We start from the raw sequence: 22,555 nt of genomic DNA, 5'->3' as shown, positions 1-22,555 counted from the left end.
TAGTGACACTAGGGGTCACTCTTGGAAGCCCGAAACGGCTCTGGTCTTTGATAAAAGGCCAATGAAAATTGGTGAGTGGTATTTGCATAACACTCCCCTGGACATACGGGTATAAAAGGAGCTGGTATGCAACCACTCATTCAGATTTTCTCTTCGGAGCCGAACGGTCGATGCTCACTGAGCTGAATTTCCATGGCTGTTCATTCACCTCTGCTGGATCTGACGGCGCATTTCAGCGGCTTCTCCCCCCTCTGCACTGGTGCACTGCAGAGAACGCCCTTGGGCACTTAATAAAAGTAGAATAAAAGAGTAATCGCAGACGGAGGTTATCTGGCACATCTTGCCCCGGCGCGGCTCAAGATCCCACACCCCGTCTGCTCGTCGCCAAGATTTGTGCCTGCACGCCCAGCTGTGGCACAAATCCACCCCCAATGTGACAGTCTCCACGGGTCACGAGGACAGACCTCTTCCTCCCCGTCCCAGGCTGTTCCAGGGGTAGTCACAAGGAGCCAGGTAAGTGCTTCGATGTCCCTGAACTCAGCATGGCCATGACACGGCATGGCACCTCAGGCTCCGCCCCACCACGAGGCCCCACCCACCGATTCGTCCGACTAGATTGTCCCCTTGGTCCCCCTAGCCCGGAACTTGGAAGCGTGGCTTGCACTTTCCAACCCATCGCGATGGCTGGTCCGGACCGTCCGACTCGGCTACGTGATTCAGTTCACCAGGCGTCCGCCCAGGTTCAGCGGCGTCCATTTCACCTCGGTAAAGGGCAAAAACGCTGCTACTTTGCACGCGGAGATCGCTCTCCGCCTACGGAAGGATGCAATAGAGCCTGTCCCTCCGGCCGAGATGAAGAGGAGGTTTTACAGCCCCTACTTCATTGTACCAAAGAAAGGCTGTAGGTTACGGCCAATCTTGGACCTGCGAGTACTGAACCGAGCTTTAAACAGATTCCTGTTCAAGATGCTGATGCAAAAGCGCATTCTAGCGAGCGTCCGGCATCAAGATTGGTTCATGGCAGTAGACCTGAAGGATGCGTATTTCCACGTCTCGATTCTACCTCGACACAGACCCTTCCTGTGGTTTGCATTCGAGGTTTGGGTGTATGAGTACAAGGTCCTCCCTTTCAGTCTGTCCTTGTCCCCTTGCATCTTCACGAAGGTCACAGAGGCTGCCCTTGACCCACTAAGGGAAGTGGGCATTCGCATCCTCAACTATCTCAATGATTGGCTAATCCTAGCTCACTCTCGGGATGTGTTGTGTACACAGGGACCTGGTGCTCTCACACCTCAGCCGGCTTGGGCTTCAGGTCAACTGGGAAAAGAGCACCTCAGAGCATCTCTTTTCTCGGCTTGGAGTTGGACTCAGTCTTGTTGACGGCATGCCTCACGAACGAGCATGCACAGTCGGTGCTGACCTGTTTGAAGGTGTTCAGACAGAAGACAGCGGTTCCACTGAAACTGTTTCAGAGGCTCCTAGGGCATATGGCATCCTCAGCGGTGGCCACTCCGCTCGGGTTGATGTATATGAGACTCGAGTCCCAAGATGGGCATGGCACCGTGGGACACATCACGTGGTCATCACGCCGGTCTGTCACAGCCTCTTCAGCCCCTGGACCAACCTCACGTTTCTACGGGCAGGCGTTCCCCTAGAGCAGGTCTCCACTTCGTGGTCATGACAGACGCCTCCAAAATGGGCTGGGGCACTGTTTGCAACGGGCACGCAGCCGCCGGCTTATGGACGGGCCCGCGGCTGTGTTGGCACATCAACTGCCTTGAGTTGCTGGCAATTCTGCTAACCCTGCGGAGGCAACACCCAACAACTTGTGAGGTTCTACAACCTCCGGGTGGAACCAGTTTCGTCCCGGGTAGTGGCATGCAATACAAGCGGATAAGCCCGGGATAGCCAGCTGGGTGTATCGCTTGCACATAGTGCCTTTTCACCTCCTCTGAGCTGAAGACGTGAGCCATTAATTCCCAGTAGTGTTCACAAACTATGTTCCCTGCTTGACTTCTTCCGAGCCCTGTGGCAGACATGTTTTTGGAGAGACTTGCTGCCGGCCCAGTACACGTGCTAACTAAGAGCCCTGTTCTGGGGTAGGTGCTCCACTTGTGGCGGTTCCCTCTAAGGTAACCCCATGCGACGTATATCTTCCGCTAATTAGTTTCCCTGTTGGCGAACTGCGTCTTCCTTGGGCAGAGCCCCCTCTGCCACAGTCTCCATGTTTGTAGTAACTTCTCCCCTGTTGGGTAGGGTCTACCCAAGAGTGACCCCTAGTGTCACTACATCGACACAACATCTCGTTCCCTCCATCAGGGAACGGAGGTTATGCAAGTAACCATGACGTTTTTGTTTTTGGCTCCATTCTGAGTAAACTCTAGAGACTGTTGTGCATGAAAATCCCAGGAGATCAGCAGTTACAGAAATACTCAAACCAACCCGTATGGCACCATCAACCATGCCATGGTCAAAATCACTAAGATCACATTTTTTATGTGAACTTTAACGGACGCTCCTGACCCGCATCTGCATGATTTTATGCATTGCACTGCTGCCACACAATTGGCTGATTAGAAAATTGTATGAATAAGTAGGTGAACGTGTTCCTAATAAGTGCTTGGTGAGTGTACATTTAAATATGCTTGTTGCTGTATGGCCTAGGTATTGTTTTTGAAGCAATGTAAAAATAATAATAATTATAATAATAATACAATGCAAAAACTCTTTGATTTGAAATGATTTAATAAATGTGAACATACAAACATATAAGTGTTGTATGCTCTTTAACAGTGTAAGACAAAAGGTATTTCAAATGTCTTCCCATACAGAAATCTGATATATGGCAATTAACATATAGCAATTTTTTATTATAGTCATTTTTCCGTATTTTTAAATATATGTTGCTGCATGTGCGTGCGTGCGTGTGACTTTTTTATATCATTTTATATAGGCCTACTTTTTATTTCATCTGTTTTGATATATCAGATTTCAGATTTGTATGGGTTTAATCTGAAAGCTATGTAACTATCAAATGGAACCAAAAGATGAATTTACATTGGACTAAAAAAATAATAAAATGAACTGGAAAATGGCACTCTGCCTCATCAAAAGAAAACAGATGAGTAATGTTCAATTCATTAAAGCATGACAACCAATATAAGCTTAGCGTTAACAAATAAACATCCGTCCAGTCTGCTGTATTGACGCTGATGTCCTGAACAATGGGTCTGACTGAACACCATATTTTTCTCAGACGGGAACATGCGACAGACAGTAATTATTTTCTGTATTTATGGACATGACATAAAAACACAAAGATAAAAGATAGCCTGCGATTTTTCATCAAATCCAACCCTGATATCTCAAAATACAAACCATTTTTGTAGGCTTATCATAGTGAATTAGAATAAGGCAAGGGCAGTGTTTTGAATGCTGATTTTCTTTTTATGTACTCATTCAATAATAGCATGACGTTCATTTTTTAACCAAAAAATATTTCATAGTACAGCTTTAATTAAAGTTATGTTGTGCATTTATACCAGCCAACCTCACATTTGTACTTGGTTTCCAAAAAATGGTATCAGGACATCCCTAGTTTAGTGTGCCATTTGGGATATACACCAAAATATAATACTAAGGGTTAGGACTTTGTTCAAATGTCTAACAATATGACCAGTAATACAGAAATCTGATAAATGGCCATGTATAAATGAAAGTTTGTGCACACCCCCTTCTCATTAACGAGTTTGATTACTCCATTAATTCCAGTGAAGAGAAATCATAATGCTACTCCATACAGTACAATGGCAATTAACTTTGTGGCAACAGTTTGGGAGCCCTTTTCTATTCCTGCATGACAATGCACAAAATGAGGTCCATAAAGAAATGGTTTACTTGACATAAAGAAACTTGACTGACCTGCACAAAGCACAGACCTGAACCCCACTGAGCATCTGTGTGGTAAATTGCAGCCAAGTCTCTACATTAGGAGCAAGTGGGGCAAAGCCCCGCCAGATGTGGCGCTGTTGTGCAAATTGCATGGCATCCTCATAAATTTATTTTAAGAAATAATATATTTTCTGCAACTTAAATGTGTTTTAAGTCCATTATACAAGAAAACATTATATATTCTTTTGATAAATTCTATTATCATTAAGATATGTTGAGTAAAAGCCATTTAATCATTCTCATTTGCTATGCGTGGGGCTAGCCCTTCATCCTCAATGTTAATCAATGGAGACCTGGAGAACGACATGCACATGTGTAACAAGCGTTCAACGATGGCCTGAGGGGCTAGTTTGTCTTTGCCCCTGAGCCAATCAAAAGCTTCGATCATATTTATGTCAAGCTGTTGACATGAGCATCGGAAGTTACCGTGTGCAGAGTAGAACTGTGTAGTGAAATTCATTGGTAAGTTTTAAAAGCACATTTTATTCTAATGTGCTGCTGGTTGGATTAGATAAAGTGCACCGTACATCATTTCAGTTAATTGTATGCCATTGTGTTGAGGTGTTGTGTTGTTGGTGCACTGGTTTGCATTAGATTACAATGACTGATAAATATTGGAAGTCTGTCATCGTTTTGATTAGTTTTGTTATACTGTTCATTCGAGTCAGTGAGATAATAATAAGCTTTTATTTTTTGACCCCTTGTTTGAGTCCTGTGAAACCAATGAGTTCTAGTGTGAAACTTCTACCTGTCAATCAACCGCTGTGCTAAAATGAGGTTTTTAAACTTTGCCAGTTAAAGCGCATACACACATGCACAAGTGTACAGAACTTCATAGTCCCTGATGTAAACATAAAGTGTAACATGAGAAGCACATTTGTGACAGAATTTGGAATTATTTGTCAATGTTTCAAAGATCAGTTAAAAATTGATTAAGTGACTGTTTGTGCCCCACACTAAATAATGACCCTGAGACGCCACTGGTAAATTGGAACACAAATTGTGAGCCAGGCCCCATAGACCTACATCAGTGCCTGACTGATGCTCTTGTGTCTGAAAACTCTGCAGCCATGTTACTACATAAAGTATAGTGGAAAGCCTTCTCAGAAAAAGAGAAAGCTGTCAGTGCAGCAAATAGGGAATTGATGCCTATGGTGTCATATGATAACCACACACCTTTGGCCACATAAAAATGTATAGTTCATATAATTGAGTATATATTCATATGTTATATTCATATGTTACATATATGAAAACAGCAATTTATGTAATATTTTGATAATATAAATGTTTCATATACTGTATGTATAAGCATGTGACTTTTCACATTAGTAAAAACTATATATAAGCATTTTCATATGTGTTTTACATGTATTGCCATATATCAGATTTCTGTATGAATATGAGCAATAATAATAGTAAAGTTTGCCTTATCAAGCGGCACTGATAAATTACAATACGATTGACTTCAAACAGTGTAAAGGGTCATTCAGACCAACCCATTTTCACAATTTCAAAGCAGCTTTACAGAAAATCATGCTTTAACAGAAAATGAAACTGTAATATCTATAAAGTCTTAGCGTCATCATTGTGTACTTTGATAAAACATATTATTGTACATTGTGAATAAAAATAATTACTTAAGTAAATAAGTAAATAATAACTGTATTTAGAACCCCAGTGAGCAAGCCGAAGGCGACTGTGGCAAGGAACACAAAACTCCATAAGATGTTGGTTAATGGAGAAAAATAACCTTTGTAGCAACCAGGCTCACTGTGGGGGCCAGTTCCCCTCTGGCTAAACAGCTTGAATATAATGCCAGAATTAGATTTTGTGTGTAGTGCAAGTCATGGTTTAAAATTAGTAAACTAAGTAAGTGTTAAGGGCCAGTGTTAAACAAAGATTTTGTATGAAATGTAAGATTAATGACTAATGTCCATCCTGGATTAACTTCAGAAGTTCACATAGATGCATTGTCCTTTGTTAGTCCTTTGGCTAATGAAGGCTTTTGTTGGCAATTAATTGATAGTCTGTGTATTCCTTTTTAAGAGTGTAGTCCATCATTAGACCAAGGTGAAGCAGGCTAGTGAGGTGCATCGCAGTTCAACCGGCTGGTCATTTTGGTGAGATTCGTTGAGGTCCATCCTAAGTCCAATGTTCAGGCAGTGGCACATGAAGTATCCCATGTTTTGGCATCAGTTCATCCCCTGAAGTCCATTGTAGTAGACTGAAGTGATGTCTGGCTGGCACCGACTTAATTTAGTCATTATCACTTACCGACACAGAGCAGTGGATTCTGACACCAAGCAGGAACAGAGTGTTAGGAAGACTATTCCATAGTTTAGGAGCCAAATAGGAAAAGGATCTACCTCCTTTTGTGGATTTTGTGGATTTTGATATTCTAGGTACTATTAACAGGCCAGAATTTTGCGATCGTAATGAACGCGATGGAATATAGCATGGTAGAAGGTCACTGAAATACTGCAGAGCTAGACTATTCAAAGCTTTGTACGTAGTTAATGGAATTTTAAAATTAATAAGAAATTTAACAGATAGCCAATGTAACGACAATAAAATGGGGCTAATATGTTCATATTTCTTGGTACTAGTCAGCACTCTGGCTGCTGCATTTTGAACCAACTGAAGTTTATTTATTTAACTTGCAGGACATTCTCCCAGTAATTAATTACAATAATCTAGACTTGAGGTCATGAACGCATTAATTCCTTTTTCGGCATCAGCAACAGAGAGCATGTGTCATAACTTAGTAATATTTCTGAGGTGGAAGAATGCTGTTCTACAAAAATTGAAAATTAGATTTTCAAAGGGCAGATTGGTATCAAATATAATACCTATGTTCTTTGCTTTAGAAGACGATGTAATAGTACATCCATCGAGAGTCAAATGATATTTTAGCAGCTTATTTTTTGAGGTTTTTGGTCCAATAATTAGTACCTCTGTTTTGTTGGAATTGAGTAGAAGGAAATTTCTGGCCATCCAATCTTTGATTTCATTGATACTCTAATTTGGAGAATTGTGAAATTTTGTCAGGTTTTGAAGAAATATAAAGTTGGCTATCGTCTGCATAAACTTATTCTACAAATCCTGATAATGTCTCCCAGGGGAAGCACATATAAGAAGAAAAGCAGAGGCCCTAAAATTGATCCCCGTGGCACTCCATACTTAACTTTTGTTTGATTTGACAATTCTTCGTTTACACAGACAAAGTGGAAGTTGTCTGCTAAATAGGACCTAAACCATGCTAATGCAAGTCCACAAATTCCAACATAATTTTCAAGCCTATCCAAGAGAATGTCGTGATCTATGGTGTCGAAGGCAGCACTAAGATCTAAAAGCAAAAGAAATGCAGCTTCAATCAGATGATAAGAGCAAGTAATTTGTAACTCTGATAAGTGCAGTTTCTGTACTGTGATGGGGCCTAAATCCTGACTGAAATTGTTCTTATATACCAGTTCTCTGTAGAAATGAACATAGTTGGTCAGACACTACATTTTCTAGTATTTTCGACATAAAAGGAGATTTGAAATCGGTCTATAATTAGCCAATTCTCCAGGATCAAGCTGTGGCTTTTTAATAAGCGGTTTTACAACTGCCATTTTAAAGTTTCTTGGGACATGAGGATAGAGAGGATAGTTAATAATATTAAGAAGAGGTTCTGAGATTACAGGGAACACCTCTTTTAAGAGCTTAGTTGGTATTGGATCAAACATGTTGCTTTTGATGTTTCAATAAGTTTTGTTAGCTCTTAATGACTATGACAGAAAAGGATTGAAGTTTCTCATGAGAAAAAATATGAGACACTGTTTTCTGAAGTGCTTTGAAAGACGATTGCATAATTCCAATTTTAATTCAGATGATTCAAATTTTATCAGTAAAGAAAATCATGAAGTCATTACTGTTGTGCTGCGATGGAATATCTGGTTCAGTCAAGGCTTTATTCACAGCACAATGAATACAACAAAACGCAGGTCTCAAGATGAGTTTTTTAAAGTTTAAGTTATTTATAACTTGACATGCCGTAGAACAAGTCTAGTGCGTGTTTACAGAAAAAACTATTAAAAAAACAATGCAGACAGATGCGTTCTGTGTAAATGGCCCCTAAGATGTTTTCAAAATCTTTGTCATTTTGTTTTCATTCCTTATACCAGTGATTTTTAATAAAAGGATTGCACACTTAGTGTTTAATAACAGTAATTTAGTAACAGTATTTAATAACTGCAGAAATAGGTATTTTGGTGGAAACTATGGATATACCATTATTTATTTATTTATTGTTTTTTATTTTTTTTGGGGGGAAGGGAAAATAAAATTTACTTGAAAATACCAAGCCATTATCAGGGTATTAAAGACTCCAATAAAACTTGCTGCCATTTCCTCTATAAAATTAGCTTATTTGGAATGAATAAAAATCATTAAGCTAATATACATTTTGCCTTGTAATACTATAGCACAGTGAATTCCTTGAGGAAATATTACAAAATAACTTGGCCAAAGTATGAAATTGCATGTATTACTTCTTGGAATTCTCCACACAATCCTTTGATAAATCGCTCCAATAAGCACAGTGTGGGCCGCATGCGAGTCCAATCTCCCAGGCATTTTAGCACTCTCACTTGGAGGAGCTCTTGGAGGAGCACAGAAACACTTAGCCTTGAGAGAGAAATGATAGATACTTGATAACACTGCCTGAGACCAGCAGGAGTGGCACTCAGGGACTTTCATAGGTTTACTGGAAGCCATTAAATGTCCCTGGAGAATTTGTTCATTTCCCTTTATCTAAGAGAGGTGAGAACAATGTACAAAGCCCAAGATCTAATAGCCCTATCATAATGAAGGCTAAGAAAAGAAGAGTGAAAAAAAAAAAAAAAAATAGGTCACAACAACTTGGTGGTCAAGATTTTGGATCATGGAACTACAGGTTTATTGCAAATCCAAGGTATTGAACACATGTTGACTTTTTGTAACAACAAAGCCTGCCTTTAAAATAGTTATGTACCTTTAATGTGAGCCAAAACAGCATCTATGACTGCATTAAACAGTCTATTTTAGGCTTTTCAGCATACTATAAATCTCCACTTTCACTCCACATTCTTCTTCTTTTGTTTTTGCCGATTCGCATTCTTCGTGAATATCACCACCTGCTGGGCAGGGAGTAGAATTTATAGTAAAATAATGATTGAGATTTTTTGATTTTATGGATTACTTTTATGCTGACTTTATGTGCATTTTGGAGCTTAAAAATTTTGGTACCCATCCACTTGCATTGTGAGGACATACAGAGCTGAGATATTCTTCTAAAACATTTGTTTGTGTTCAGCAGAACAAAGAAAGTCATACACCTCTGGGATGGCATGAGGGTGAGTAAATGATGACAAAATTTTCATTTTTGTGTTAACTATCCCTTTAAATACGGGACGATCCCGTACTATGGGATTGCTGTTAACGCTATCCCCAACTAAAGTCCCGATTTCCTAAATACATTCAAATGTATTCTTATCAAATATATTCTCATTTAAGAATATATTCACATATTCTCTTTTCAAAAGAGAGAAGGCACAGATGCCAGTGAACAATACTGCCAAGAAGTGTACTCAAATCCCAGATAGCAAGGTGGCATCGATTCAACATCAATTTTTAGTTGTAATGGTCGGGATCAGTCGTCAATCAATTTTCAATGTTGAATCAACATTCACAATTTGATTGGTACATCAAAACATTGTTAGGTCAAAAATATAACATATATTCAACGTCGAAATGAGGTTGATTCATTAACATGTACCGCCGACTGATTTGGTTGAAAGCATAACGTTTTTTTCTTTGTTGAAACTTGGTTAGCGTTTTGTGCATGCACATTTTCTACATGGGGCCAACTGCCAGTGGATGCGTCGCTAGAAAAAGGTAAGGAAAATGTATTTTTTATTCATCATTTTACACAATAGTTTGTCAGTAAATCATTGAATATTACTTTAGATTTGAATTGTTTTATCCTTCAGTGCAGAGATGGGGACTCGAGTTAGAGACTCGGACTCGAGTTGCACTCAAGTCGCATTTTAATAGACTTCAGACTCGACTCCAGACTTGATCGAAAATGACTTCAGGACTTGACTCGACTTAAAGGACTCGTGAATGTTTCAAAAACGACTCAAGCCTTTTAACCTTAACTATTAATATCTTAAAGGAAGAATTTGTGTTTTATTTGTATGGTTTTATTATATCTGCTTCACATTTCTCCATGTGTCATGATTGATCGGACCTTTTTCATAGAATTCAATGATGTATTACCGCGTAAACCCCGAAATGTGATAAGAGTCCCATTAAACATGATGGCACCTGCCGTACCATTTGTGCTCACATTTGGTTGTGCCCTCAGAAGCAGAAACTTCAGGAAGAACACATTCTCAATGGTTAGTCACTTTAATTAACACACAAAGCTAGCTAATATCGTACTGTCACAAACATTGGGTAGTGTAGCCACATAGCTCATTAGGATCGCTGACCAGACAGTAGTGGTTTTAGCTTGTATGGCACCCTGGGCGAAACTCCTTTCCCAAAATTATACCTAATGATATGGCTGGGTGATAAAACAATATCGATATTTAATGAAAGAAACTTTTGAGTAATTTTCTATATTTAGCCTATGTTCTACATCTAGAGTAGCTGATTGAAACAGGTACATGTCGCTAAAAACGCAAGCAGTTCGGCAAATTAATACACACAACTAGCTAACTGAATCACAGACATGAAATCAGCCTTTTAGGAAGTATTAGCAGGCAGCCCTGCTATCATGGAAACCAATCAGGCTCTGTAATTTAATATAGTTGTCTACCGAACAAGACAGCACTGACAATGCAATACAACAGCTGTCGACTGAACACAACAACTCTGACATCACCATTGCAGTTTATTTATTAGGGCTGGGTATCACCAGCCACCTCACGATATGAAACGTATTGCTAAACACATGTCACGATTCGATATATTGCTATACATCACGATATCATGGTTCTATTTCACTTTTAATTTCAATTCATTTGGGTATAGTTCAGTTATAATGTCCATTTTGCTTGCATAAATTATTAAATACATTTTCTTTCAGCTAATGCTGTTATTTATTATACAAGGGACCTTCTAACTTGTTAAATTACAGACAAATCAATTTTACAAATGTTATTTTATCATTAGTTTTTCATAATTTTGTCCATGTATTACATCAATAAGTATGGTCTATTGAAATTGAACATTATGAATGAACGAACATTTACTGTATATAGCGCTTTTCTGACACTACACTCAAAGCGCTTTACACAGTGAACAGGGGACTCTCCTCAACCACCACCAGTGTGCAGCATCCACCTGGATGATATGACGGCAGCCACAGTACACCAGTATGCTCACCACACACCAGCTATTGGTGGAGAGAAGAGAGTAGAGTTATAGAGCCAATTAATGGATGGGCATTATTAGGAGGCCATGATTGAGAAGTGATGATTAAGTGATACTTTGATTCTATTCATGTAGGCTGCATTTAAAAGTGTTTAAACACACATTTTCGTGGTATAATATAGCACAGGCACAAGCCGGAGAAGACTTCCTGTGGCCACGGCATGATTATACAGATACATACAACGTGGAATGATTGCTGACTGTTTGTGCATCCAAATTTCTTTGTTTTAAAGCTATCCGTAACTACAGCACTGTGGAAAAGTTTTAGGCACTTGTGAAAAATGTTGCATAGTGAGGATTTCTTCAAAAATAGTGCCATAATTAGTTTTCATTTTTCAATTAACATCATCCAAAGTCTAGTAAACATAAAAAAAAGCTAAATCTATATTTGGTGTGACTAACTTTGCCTTCAAAACAGCACCAGTTCTCCTAGGGACACCTGGACACAGTTTTTCTTGGTTGTTGGCAGATAGGATGTTCCAAGCTTCTTGGAGAATTCGCCACAGTTCTTCTATATATTCTCAATTGCTTCTGTCTCTTCATGTAATCCCAGACTGACTCGATGTTCAGTGGGGGTCTCTGTGGGGCCATGCCATCTATTGCAGGGCTACATGTTCTTCTGTTCTATTCTAGTTGCAGAAGGGATGTTTGGGAGTCTAAAATGTATATTACCTATTGACACAATACAGCTAAAGATATAAATAACCATCTTAAGACAAATGTTTTTGTTAAACATCTTATGTGCCTAAGACTTTTGCAGAGTACTGTACTTCTCTAGGATCAGTTTGCATCCAAACTGCTCTGTGTTAAAGCATTCAACATTCGGCTGAGTGAAAGTAAACGCATATAGGCAGAGGGATTATAAGACTAGTCTTCCACTGGCCACGGCATGATATACAGGGTGAAATACTCACTCAATTCACTGACTTATGCAGCCGAACTGCTCCGTGATACAGCTCCACTTAACTGGGAGAATGGGATGAGAAAAGCTAACTCTGGATCAGCAGCTGCGAGCAACGTACTACATGGTTTGTGTACGCGGACAAAATGTCTTAATTTCTTAAAATATTCAAAGTTTTTGTTCTATAATAAACAAGTAATTTGATTCGTGAAATACAATTTTGAAGACATTTGGTTGCATTAAAAACGATTCCATTCAAGATGTATCAACATGTGCGTTTGCAGTTGTATGTGATCAAACAGTGGCGTCTGTACGCACTGTGGATCAGATCAAAACAAGTGTGCACTGAGATGGTTTAAGTGAAAAATATTCATTTATTCATCAGGCTTATTCCTTTCTAAATATCTGTTTGTTTGGTATGTTGTTTTGACATGAGTATTGTACAGTAGCTAGCATGACCTGTAATGTCTCTACATATCTGTTGTATTTGTATTGAATGCACAGCAGAAGAGAGTGTGGAGGTGAAAAAAAAGTAACGCAAAAGTAATGCTTTACTTTCCATAAAAAGTAAATTTTGAATTAATTTAGTTACTTTTTTAAGGAGTAACGCAATATTCTAACGAGTTACTTTTAAAAGTAACTTTACCCAGCACTGGTCATTGCATGTTTTTGCTCTTTTGTGAGTCAAACAGTTCAAGAAGTCAATAAAAATGGTTTGACATGAGTGTTAAAAATTTCCCAGGAGGATGTCCACCACCATTAACCTTCTCTGGTTCAGTTGAGCACATCACCAGCATCATCTGTGAAACTTCTCGGGAAGGGCCTAAATCATGATGGTAACAATGATATACTTGCAACAAGAAGAATCTTCTGAGAAATTAAAAGAATGCCTGAAGAAGATCTTTGACTAAAACATTGTAAGATATTACAGATTTGCAAGCTATACAATAGTGTGCGGGCTTTTTCTATTTTTTCACCATTGTATTGTATATGCACCTGCCCGCAATGTGTTTATTTATGGGTTTAACAGCATTATCATTGACCATATGTTATCAACTGAATGCAATGTATTGATACCTATACTAAATAATGAAACCTAAATTATAGAGCTTATGTAAAAAAAAGAAATAAAAAAAAAAAGAAATGTCCAACCAGTCATTTTTTTGAGAAAAATCAATCACTTCTGCTGGAAAAGATGATAAACTTTGTTATACTTTTTTTATTTTTTTTATTATTTTTTTATTTTTTTATTATTACATTTATTTTATTGATTTACATATTGAACAGAAAAAAAAAAAAAACATATACAGAATCAACAATTAACCCCCACTATCACCCCTCCCCCTCGCCTTCCCAATACCCAACCCCACCCTGGCCCCCAACAACATCCTAGGGGTCGTACATGATTATATACACACACACACACACACACACACACATAATAAAAAAAATAATAATAATAATAATAATAACACATCCAGCAACATCAGATTTCCACCCCATTTCTCCATAAATAAATTCTAATTCCCAAGTCTTCAAAATGACCCTTCTTAAAAGGCCAAACACCCTCCCCATCTCCAAGCACCACTCCTGAAATGAGGGTGCTCCAGCCGACCTCCAACCCCTTAAAATAATCTGTCTGGCGATCATGGCGCTGGTTAGGACCAAACTCTTTATGTGTCTATTCTCAACATCGATGGCCGCCCCATTGCCCAGAATACAGAGTCTGGGGCAAAATGAAACCTGAGTGCCCAATACATCACACAATACTCTGTACCTGGATCTTACCACACCCCCAAAAGACATGGGTTATGTTTCCATCCTCTGATTGGCATCACCAGCATGTGAGTGTGTTTTTAAGACCAAGCCTATACAATCTAGGGGGGGCCCAATAGAATCAATGTAAAATCTTGAATTGCGTAAGGCACACCCTTGAACCCTAGCCCACTCTCCCTCCTCCAATACCAAGTTTAAATCTTTCTCCCATAATCTCTTGAGAGAAGTTAAAGCTCCATTCCCACACTCTGAATTAGCAGGGAGTAATACACTGATGCCTCATGACCTTTTCGAAAAGCAGTAATCACCACTCCCAGAGTATCTTCCACTTTAGAGGGGTGTATGCTACTCCCAAAAATAGTAGAGAGCAGGTGGCGCAGCTGTAAATATTTAAAGAACTGAGATCTGGGAACCCCAAATGTTGAACCAGATTTTCAAAGGATCTCAACACTCCGCTCTCATATAGGTTACCGAGTGTATTAACCTCCCTCACAATCCACTCTGACCAGCAGAAAGGGGACTTATTAATACATAATTTTGAGTTCAGCCATATGCTCAAGGCAACATTTAAATAAATGTCCAAATTAAACACTCTGGACACTTTTGTCCATACCGAGTGTAAATGCGAGATAACGGGGTGTAATTTAACTTCTCTGGTTAGTTTGATAGAAAGACTTTGCAATGGCAAAATAGGGGCAAGAACTTCCAGGGAGGGGCTCTCTCAGGTGGAAGCGACCAATGAGCCAAATGTCTGAGACCGAATGCATAATAATAATAAAAAACAATCTTGGGTAGGCCTAGCCCACCTTTGTCAATCGGCCTATGCAGCTTACTGAAATGTAATCTGGGATGTTTCCATTCCAACTTTGTTATACTTTAAAAAAAAAAAAAAAAAAAAAAATCAAGCAGTAAAGAAACATTTCTAAATAAGTAGGCCTATAGGCTATGGTATAAAATGTAAACATAGCTTTTTCTTCTTCTTTTTTTGTTAATTTTTTTTTCAATCAAAATGCAGTCATGGCAGTTTACCTGAAAGAATACAACACGTTCGGAAGTCTTACACACGATTTATACATGGTTTTGATTTATACTAGTGTTTTGAAAATACAAAAACATTAATGAATCTGAGAATTTACATCAGAACGATTTATACAAAAAATTTGTTCTGCTCATGTTTCATGAATGTTTAAAAGGTTAACAGAGCATTTGTATTTCTAATGAATAACAGTGAACTAGTCTGCCATAACAATACAAGAGTGTTAAAGGGAAGAAGAAAGAAAGTTATACACATCTGGGATGCCAGGAGGGTGAGTAAATCAAATCAAATCAAATCAAATCACTTTATTGTCACACAGCCATATACACAAGTGCAATGGTGTGTGAAATCCTTGGGTGCAGTTCCGATCAACATAGCAGTCGTGACAGTGATGAGACATATACCAATTTACAATAACATCAAATTAACACAACACAATTTAAACATCTGTTATACACATAATTACACTCAACAATATACAAATAATAACATACACTGTACAGTATACAATACGCTGTTTTTTTTTTTTTTTTACTATATAGATACACATTATTCAATAAAAATTAAAAATAAAAATATATTAAAAAAAAGTAAATATATATATATATATATATATATATATATATACATATATATATATATAGAATGTACAGTATTGTACTGTATTGACATTCAGGCTGTCGGTTGATAGTCAGTTGTTAAGAGAGAACATAATATAATAATAATAATATAATTTATGACAGTCCGGTGTGAGATATAAGAGTAAGGGTAATAAAGTGCAGTGCTGAGGTATTTTGATCGTGGGAGATCAAGAGTTCAGAAGTCTGATTGCTTGGGGGAAGAAGCTATCATGGAGTCGGTTGGTGCGGGTCCTGATGCTGCGATACCGCCTGCCTGATGGTAGCAGTGAGAACAGCCCATGGCTCGGGTGGCTGGAGTCTCTGATGATCCTCCGAGCTTTTTTCACACACCGCCTTGTATATATTTCCTGGAGGGAGGGAAGCTCACCTCCGATGATGTGTCTGGCAGTTCGCACCACCCTTTGCAGTGCTTTGCGGTTGTGGGCGGTGCTATTGCCGTACCAGGCGGAGATACAGCCAGTCAGGATGCTCTCCACAGTGCAGGTGTAGAACCGTGTGAGGATGTGTCGGTTCATTCCAAACTTCCTCAGCCGTCTGAGGAAGAAGAGGTGCTGATGTGCCTTCTTCACAACGACTTCAGTGTGGACGGACCATGTGAGTTCCTCAGTGATGTGGACACCCAGGAACTTGAAGCTGCTGACTCTCTCCACTGGTGCTCCATTGATGGTGATGGGACTGTGTTCTCTGTCTTTTCTTCTGAAGTCCACCACAAGCTCCTTTGTCTTACTGACGTTGAGGGAGAGGTTGTGCTCCTGACACCAGTGTGTCAGAGTGTGCACCTCCTCTCTGTAGGCTGTTTCATCATTGTCAGTGATCAGACCTACCACCGTCATGTCATCAGCAAACTTAATGATGGCATTGGAGCTATGTGTTGCCACACAGTCATGTGTGTACAAGGAATACAGTAGTGGGCTGAGAACACAGCCCTGTGGGGCTCCAGTGTTGAGGGTTAGTGATGAGGATATGTTGCTGCCTATTCTAACCACCTGGCGTCTGCTTGACAGGAAGTCCAGGATCCAGCTGCACAGCGAGCTGTTTAAGCCCAGAGCCCGGAGTTTCTCATCTAGCTTGGAGGGCACTATGGTGTTGAATGCTGAGCTGTAGTCTACAAACAGCATTCTCACATAAGTGTTCTTTTTTCCAGGTGGGAGAGAGCAGTGTGTATTGTAGATGCAATGGCATCATCAGTGGAGCGGTTGTTGCGGTAAGCAAACTGCAGCGGGTCGAGAGAGAGTGGCAATACAGAGCAGATGTAATCTCTGATTAGTCTCTCAAAACATTTGCTGATGATGGGGGTCAGAGCAACAGGACGCCAGTCATTTAAACAAGTTATTTTTGATTGTTTTGGTACAGGCACAATGGTGGATGTTTTAAAGCATGTGGGGACTACAGACAAAGAGACGGAAAGGTTGAAAATGTCCGTAAAAACACCAGCCAGCTGGTTCGCACACGTTCTGATGACGCGGCCCGGAATGCCGTCTGGGCCCGCGGCTTTGCGGATATTCACCCGTTGGAAGGATCGGGTTACATCCGCTACAGAGACGGAGAGTGAACTAACCTCTGTAGCTTCAGCCGCGAGAGTTCTCTCCGCGAGGGCGGTGTTATTTCCCTCGAAACGAGCATAAAAAGTATTTAGCTCATCCGGTAGAGAGGCAGCGGTGTTCATGGCGGAGTTTTTTTTTTCATGAGAGAATTTTCATTTTTGGGTAAACTATCACTTTTAAGAAATGCTTTTGAAATTCATTTACATGAAAACCAATTTCTACAACAGCAGATCTTGTATAAATCTTAATATAAAGTATGTGCTCTTCAGCTAATCGTCTGTAATCATGATTTATGTTTAATGCAGGCACTTATAGCTGTGCTGCTGTTCTTCTGCAATGATGCCTTACATGAGACCAAAAAGTAACAGCTTACAGCTTGACATTGAACCCTGAGAAATGATGTACCAGTATAATAAGAGAAGGTCTGCACCCTGAAAATGTTTCTAATAGAGTCTTTCATTATTTAGCAGGAAGGGATTTAAAAACAAACGGCCAAAAGCCATCCTCAATGTGTCAACTTGCATCTTATTTTGTTTTCTTATAGATAACCTGTGAGTGTTATTGGGTGTCCATAATTAACTGATCAGTCTTCTCTTATTTTTGTGATAGTTCCTTGACCTCTGCACCTGTTTGGATACAACATTAAGAAATTTCCTTGTGCTTTGACAACACACACAGGGTCCAGATTCATGAAATATTATTAAGAACAAAATTCTTCTTAACTACCATTTTCTTCTTAAGAATGTTTCGTGAATCTGGCCCCTGTTGTAGATTGACACTATAGAACCTTTGTGCAACTGGTAAGGCATAACAAGGCTTCATGGCAACAGCCTTGTTTTATTGCGTAACATTTTAAACAGATGTAACAGATGTTCGTATTTGGAATCAAAAGGAGGAAGCGGGAGATAGCTTCAGTGAATCACGTGAGTTTATTTACATACTCTGAATGCAACTCAAACAAAAATAACGCTTTTCAGTGGCCAACATAAAACTGCTGCTTTTCAGCCAGACAGTGAAGCTTCCATAACACACAGACTGTACTCAGGTTCAGCTCTCCCTCTTTCAGAGGAATGGGACATCTTTTATCTCCCCCAACTCTCACTGTGAACATAGAAATTGTAATTAGCCACAGTTAATCTCAGGTGGATGTCCTTACCACTTTCTCTCTCCCCAGATGGGTGCTACTTTGCAAGTAATTTAGAGCTCGTTGTGGGCAGCAATACAAGTACTTTATCTCCTTGTGCAAACTCACGTGGCTGAGCTCCCGTTATACAGCCGGGACTAACGTTCTTGAGCCTGTAGCAAATTCTTCTGTGATAGACACCCCAGTGTGTGGAGTTTTGCTCTCAGGTCAAGAACTTATTGAATTAAATTTTGCTTTGTGATGGTCTCTCCTCCCAATTTTCCTTCATGACGTCTAACACACCATGGGACTTACACCCATATAACAATTCAAACGGGGAAAACCCCATGGAGGCTTGTGGGACCTCTTGCACTGCAAATAACGGGTTCGAGCCACTAATCCCAATTCCGAGCATCTTCGTGTACGAACTTACGAATCATACTTTTTAAGGTTTTATTTAATCATTCGACAAAGCTGTCTGTTTGTGGATGGTACACGCTTCGAATCGACTTAATACCTAATAATTCATACAGCTTGCATAGTCTACCTGACATGAAAATAGTGCCCTGATCAGTGAGGATTTATTTTGGAATCCCCACTCGGGAGAACATTTTGAAGAGTGCCTCCACAACACTACGTGCTGAGATGTTGTGAAGAGGCACTGCTTCCGGGTATCGTGTTGCGTAGTCCACCAGAACAAATCGATGCCCGTGTGCTGACCATTCTAATGGCCCGATGAGGTCCATTCCAACTCTGTCAAAGGGAACCTCAATCAACGGAAGAGGGCGCAATGGTTCTTTTAGAGTGGCCGGCGGATTCTCCAGCTGACATTCGCGGCATGTCGCACATCACCGGCTAACATCCCCGTGAATGCCTGGCCAATAGAAACGGGCCATGAGATGGCTTAGTGTTTTCCCCAGTCCCAAATGACCCGCCATTGGACTATGATGAGCCGCCTGGAACAACATTTCCTGACGGCTCCTTGGTACTAACAACTGAGTTGTATGTTGTTTCACATGTTGTTTATGTGCATATAAAATTAAATGCCTCTTCAGCAAACAGACTTCCATTTGAATCTTTTTTTTTTTAAACCTTACTTTAAATGCTGTGGTAAAACAATATTTACATATTTAAAGGGATAGTTAACCCAAATATTAAAACTGTCATCATTTACTCACATCCCATGAAAGGGAGGTATGTAAAGAGACTAGAGGAGTCATGGGTTGGAACAACATAAGGGTGAGTAAATGATAACAACTTTCATTCTATTTTCATCTTCACAAAACAAACTCCTGGCAAAAGAAGACAATGTTAATTATTTATGTAAATGTTTATTGCACTTTTATTTGAAGACATGGAAATATAACTTAAAAAGTCTGACTTCACATCAAAAAACAATAAATGATCATATTCATTTTAAAATGTATGCTGTACTGGAGCTGGAACAAGTGAGTTTGGGAGAAGGTGAGTCTAGTGTTGTTGATGGGCAATGCACAGGAAAAATCTGAAAAGTTATAAGCAATGAGTTAAGATCATTGTCTGATTTTTAAATAGTATATCACGGAATTCATATCTATTGCCTTATTGGGGGGAAAACTTATTTATTATTTACATTTACATAATGTGGAAACCAATTTTTACATCAGCAGATCTTGTATAAACCTTAATGTAAAGTATTTATGGTATGTGCTCTTCAGTTAATCACCTGTAAACATGATTCATGTTTTATAAAGGCACTTGTAGCTGTGCTGCTGTTCTTCTGCATTTATACCTTGTTTATTTTTATTTTGTATTTTTTCCAAAAACAATTTAAGAACAATACAGTATGAGTTTTACAATCTAATTGTGTTTCATGAGACCAAGAAGTAACAGCTTCTCAAAGTGAAACCTAAGAAAGGATGTGACAGTGCCAGGTGTTTGGATACTACAATATTAAGAACTGTACTCATGATTTGACAATTATGTTGACAAAAGTTTCAGGGTGGGTTGCACCAATAAGGATTAAATTAAGCAGAGTTTAAAGCTAATCAAGGTGTAACACCTGCAGTGCCTGCCATCTCCCCCGAACGCCACCAGAAGTCGCCATCACCTGAGTTTTAACATTTCATGAACTACATTTCCCATAATCCTCCAGTCAGACTGATTACTCTTCCACCTGTATCACATTTAACCCAGTCTATTTAAGTTCCCAGTTTCCATGCATTCAGCTTGAAGTCTTGTTTGCCTAGTCTATGATTCTGAGCGTTATTGCTATCATTGATTACCCTGTGTTTGGCTCCTGCCTGTTCTCCGAATTCCCCAGCCTTCTTGTGAGTGTTTTGGATTTACTGCCTGTTTAATAGATTACTCCTCTGACTATTGGACTTACTTTGTTTGCCTTTATGGACTGCCTATCTGTGTATCGATCCCTTGCCTGCCTTTGTTTTTGCTCTTTGTTTTGTTACTTGTTTTTAATATTTATTTGCCTTTATTAAACTGCACTTGGATCTTAACACTACTGTCCCGGCGTCTTCGCTAAACCAGGGTTTGTTGATCCAGATTTTCTTAATTTGAGATTTTGCACCACTTTTTTTAAATCTGATTTGTTAAACCAGATTTAAGATTTAAATTTAACCCATGATTAAAACCTTCATCTGAGATTAATTTTGTCTGCCCTGGTGAATTCTGAACCTATCTGTAGATCATTAATACACAGGGCCGATCAAGCAGGTTATGAAAATGTCTCCGCAGCATGTACAGTGTCACAAGCCTTGAATATGGCAGTATAATTTAAGAAAAAAGGACCACACTGGTCTCAGATCAACCACCACCTCTAGTGTCAGCGCTACTGTTGTAGTCGGACAGAGCAGGGCTGCCAACTGATGAGAGGGAAGCAATAACGAAGACCTGTCGCTTGTAAGTGCTCTTGTTAAATGCTGAATTAATGCTCCCCTTCTGTTAAAGAGATCCATGTGTCCCATGTCTCCGCATGTAAACAATAGGGAAGCGGGTAATTGAGCCATTGTACTCGCAACTGTAACCGTGATCACTTTTAAACAAGGTTTAAAGTTTAGTGCTTATCACATTCCTTGTTGGTGCAACCCACTGTCAGTCTATAAATGTTAAGATTAAAACAGCAGACTTTAATGCTGACTGGTGCCAGAAACAATGAATCAGTCAGGTATTGGAATCCTGTTAACTAGAAGCTACTGACATGTAACAAATGCATAGGACGTGCACTCTAAAATTGGCTTTTTTTTTTTTTTTGCCTCTTAATGTTATCCTTGGTTCAATATGAGAAATTGAGAAACCTCTGATCCTATGTGCTGATGTCAGCCTCCATTTGCTTTAACTGTAGAGCACTTGCTCATTGACCTTGTGAATAAACCACGCCCGCCTGATGGCATTTATGTAAAATGAGATTGCCATCTAGTGGTAGCTGTGTTGCTTACACAAAGTTGCATGTGGATCGTGCAAGTCAAACCCAGTGGAAAGGAAGTCTCGAGATTCAAATGGAGTTGACACCAATAGATGTCAATGAATGTGTGTATGGCTTGTTCCACAAATGCACATTTCAATACTTCAAGACTCTTAATTTGGAACATCTTCCTTTGGTTGCATACCCAAATTGGAAAATATTTATACGAAAGGGAACATTCGTTTTCACACATGTATCTATTTGTACAAATGCTAGAACACAATTTTGATTTTAACAAAGTTGAAAGGCATTTGTCTGTGGGTTGTAAGATACATTTGCAACATCTATCAAATTAATGGACAAGCATGCATGCATTTGTTAAGAGTCCAAAGTTCCATAATTCAAGTTTTTTTTTTTTTTTAAAGTAGAAAATATCGAGTATTTAAATATTGGTTATCACTTAACCGAAATCAACTTTGTTTAAATGTCAGGTAAGCAAATCAATTAGATTTTGTTAGTTTTCAATAGCGTGAACAACGTAGATTCAACATGACTTCGAGCAAAATGTGGAATCAACGTCAGAGATCAACATTGTTTGATGCCTCACGATACATTGCTTCTACGTTGATTCTATGTCGGTTTGCTATCTGGGAATCCATTGTATTTGTTTTAGTTTCTGCCATGAAGCTGCTAGCAACGTTAAAGGATTAGTTAACCCAAAA

This window comes from Myxocyprinus asiaticus, chromosome 37 (assembly GCF_019703515.2).
Source record: "Myxocyprinus asiaticus isolate MX2 ecotype Aquarium Trade chromosome 37, UBuf_Myxa_2, whole genome shotgun sequence".
NCBI lineage: Eukaryota > Metazoa > Chordata > Actinopteri > Cypriniformes > Catostomidae > Myxocyprinus > Myxocyprinus asiaticus.
This window is presented reverse-complemented; position numbering follows the sequence as displayed.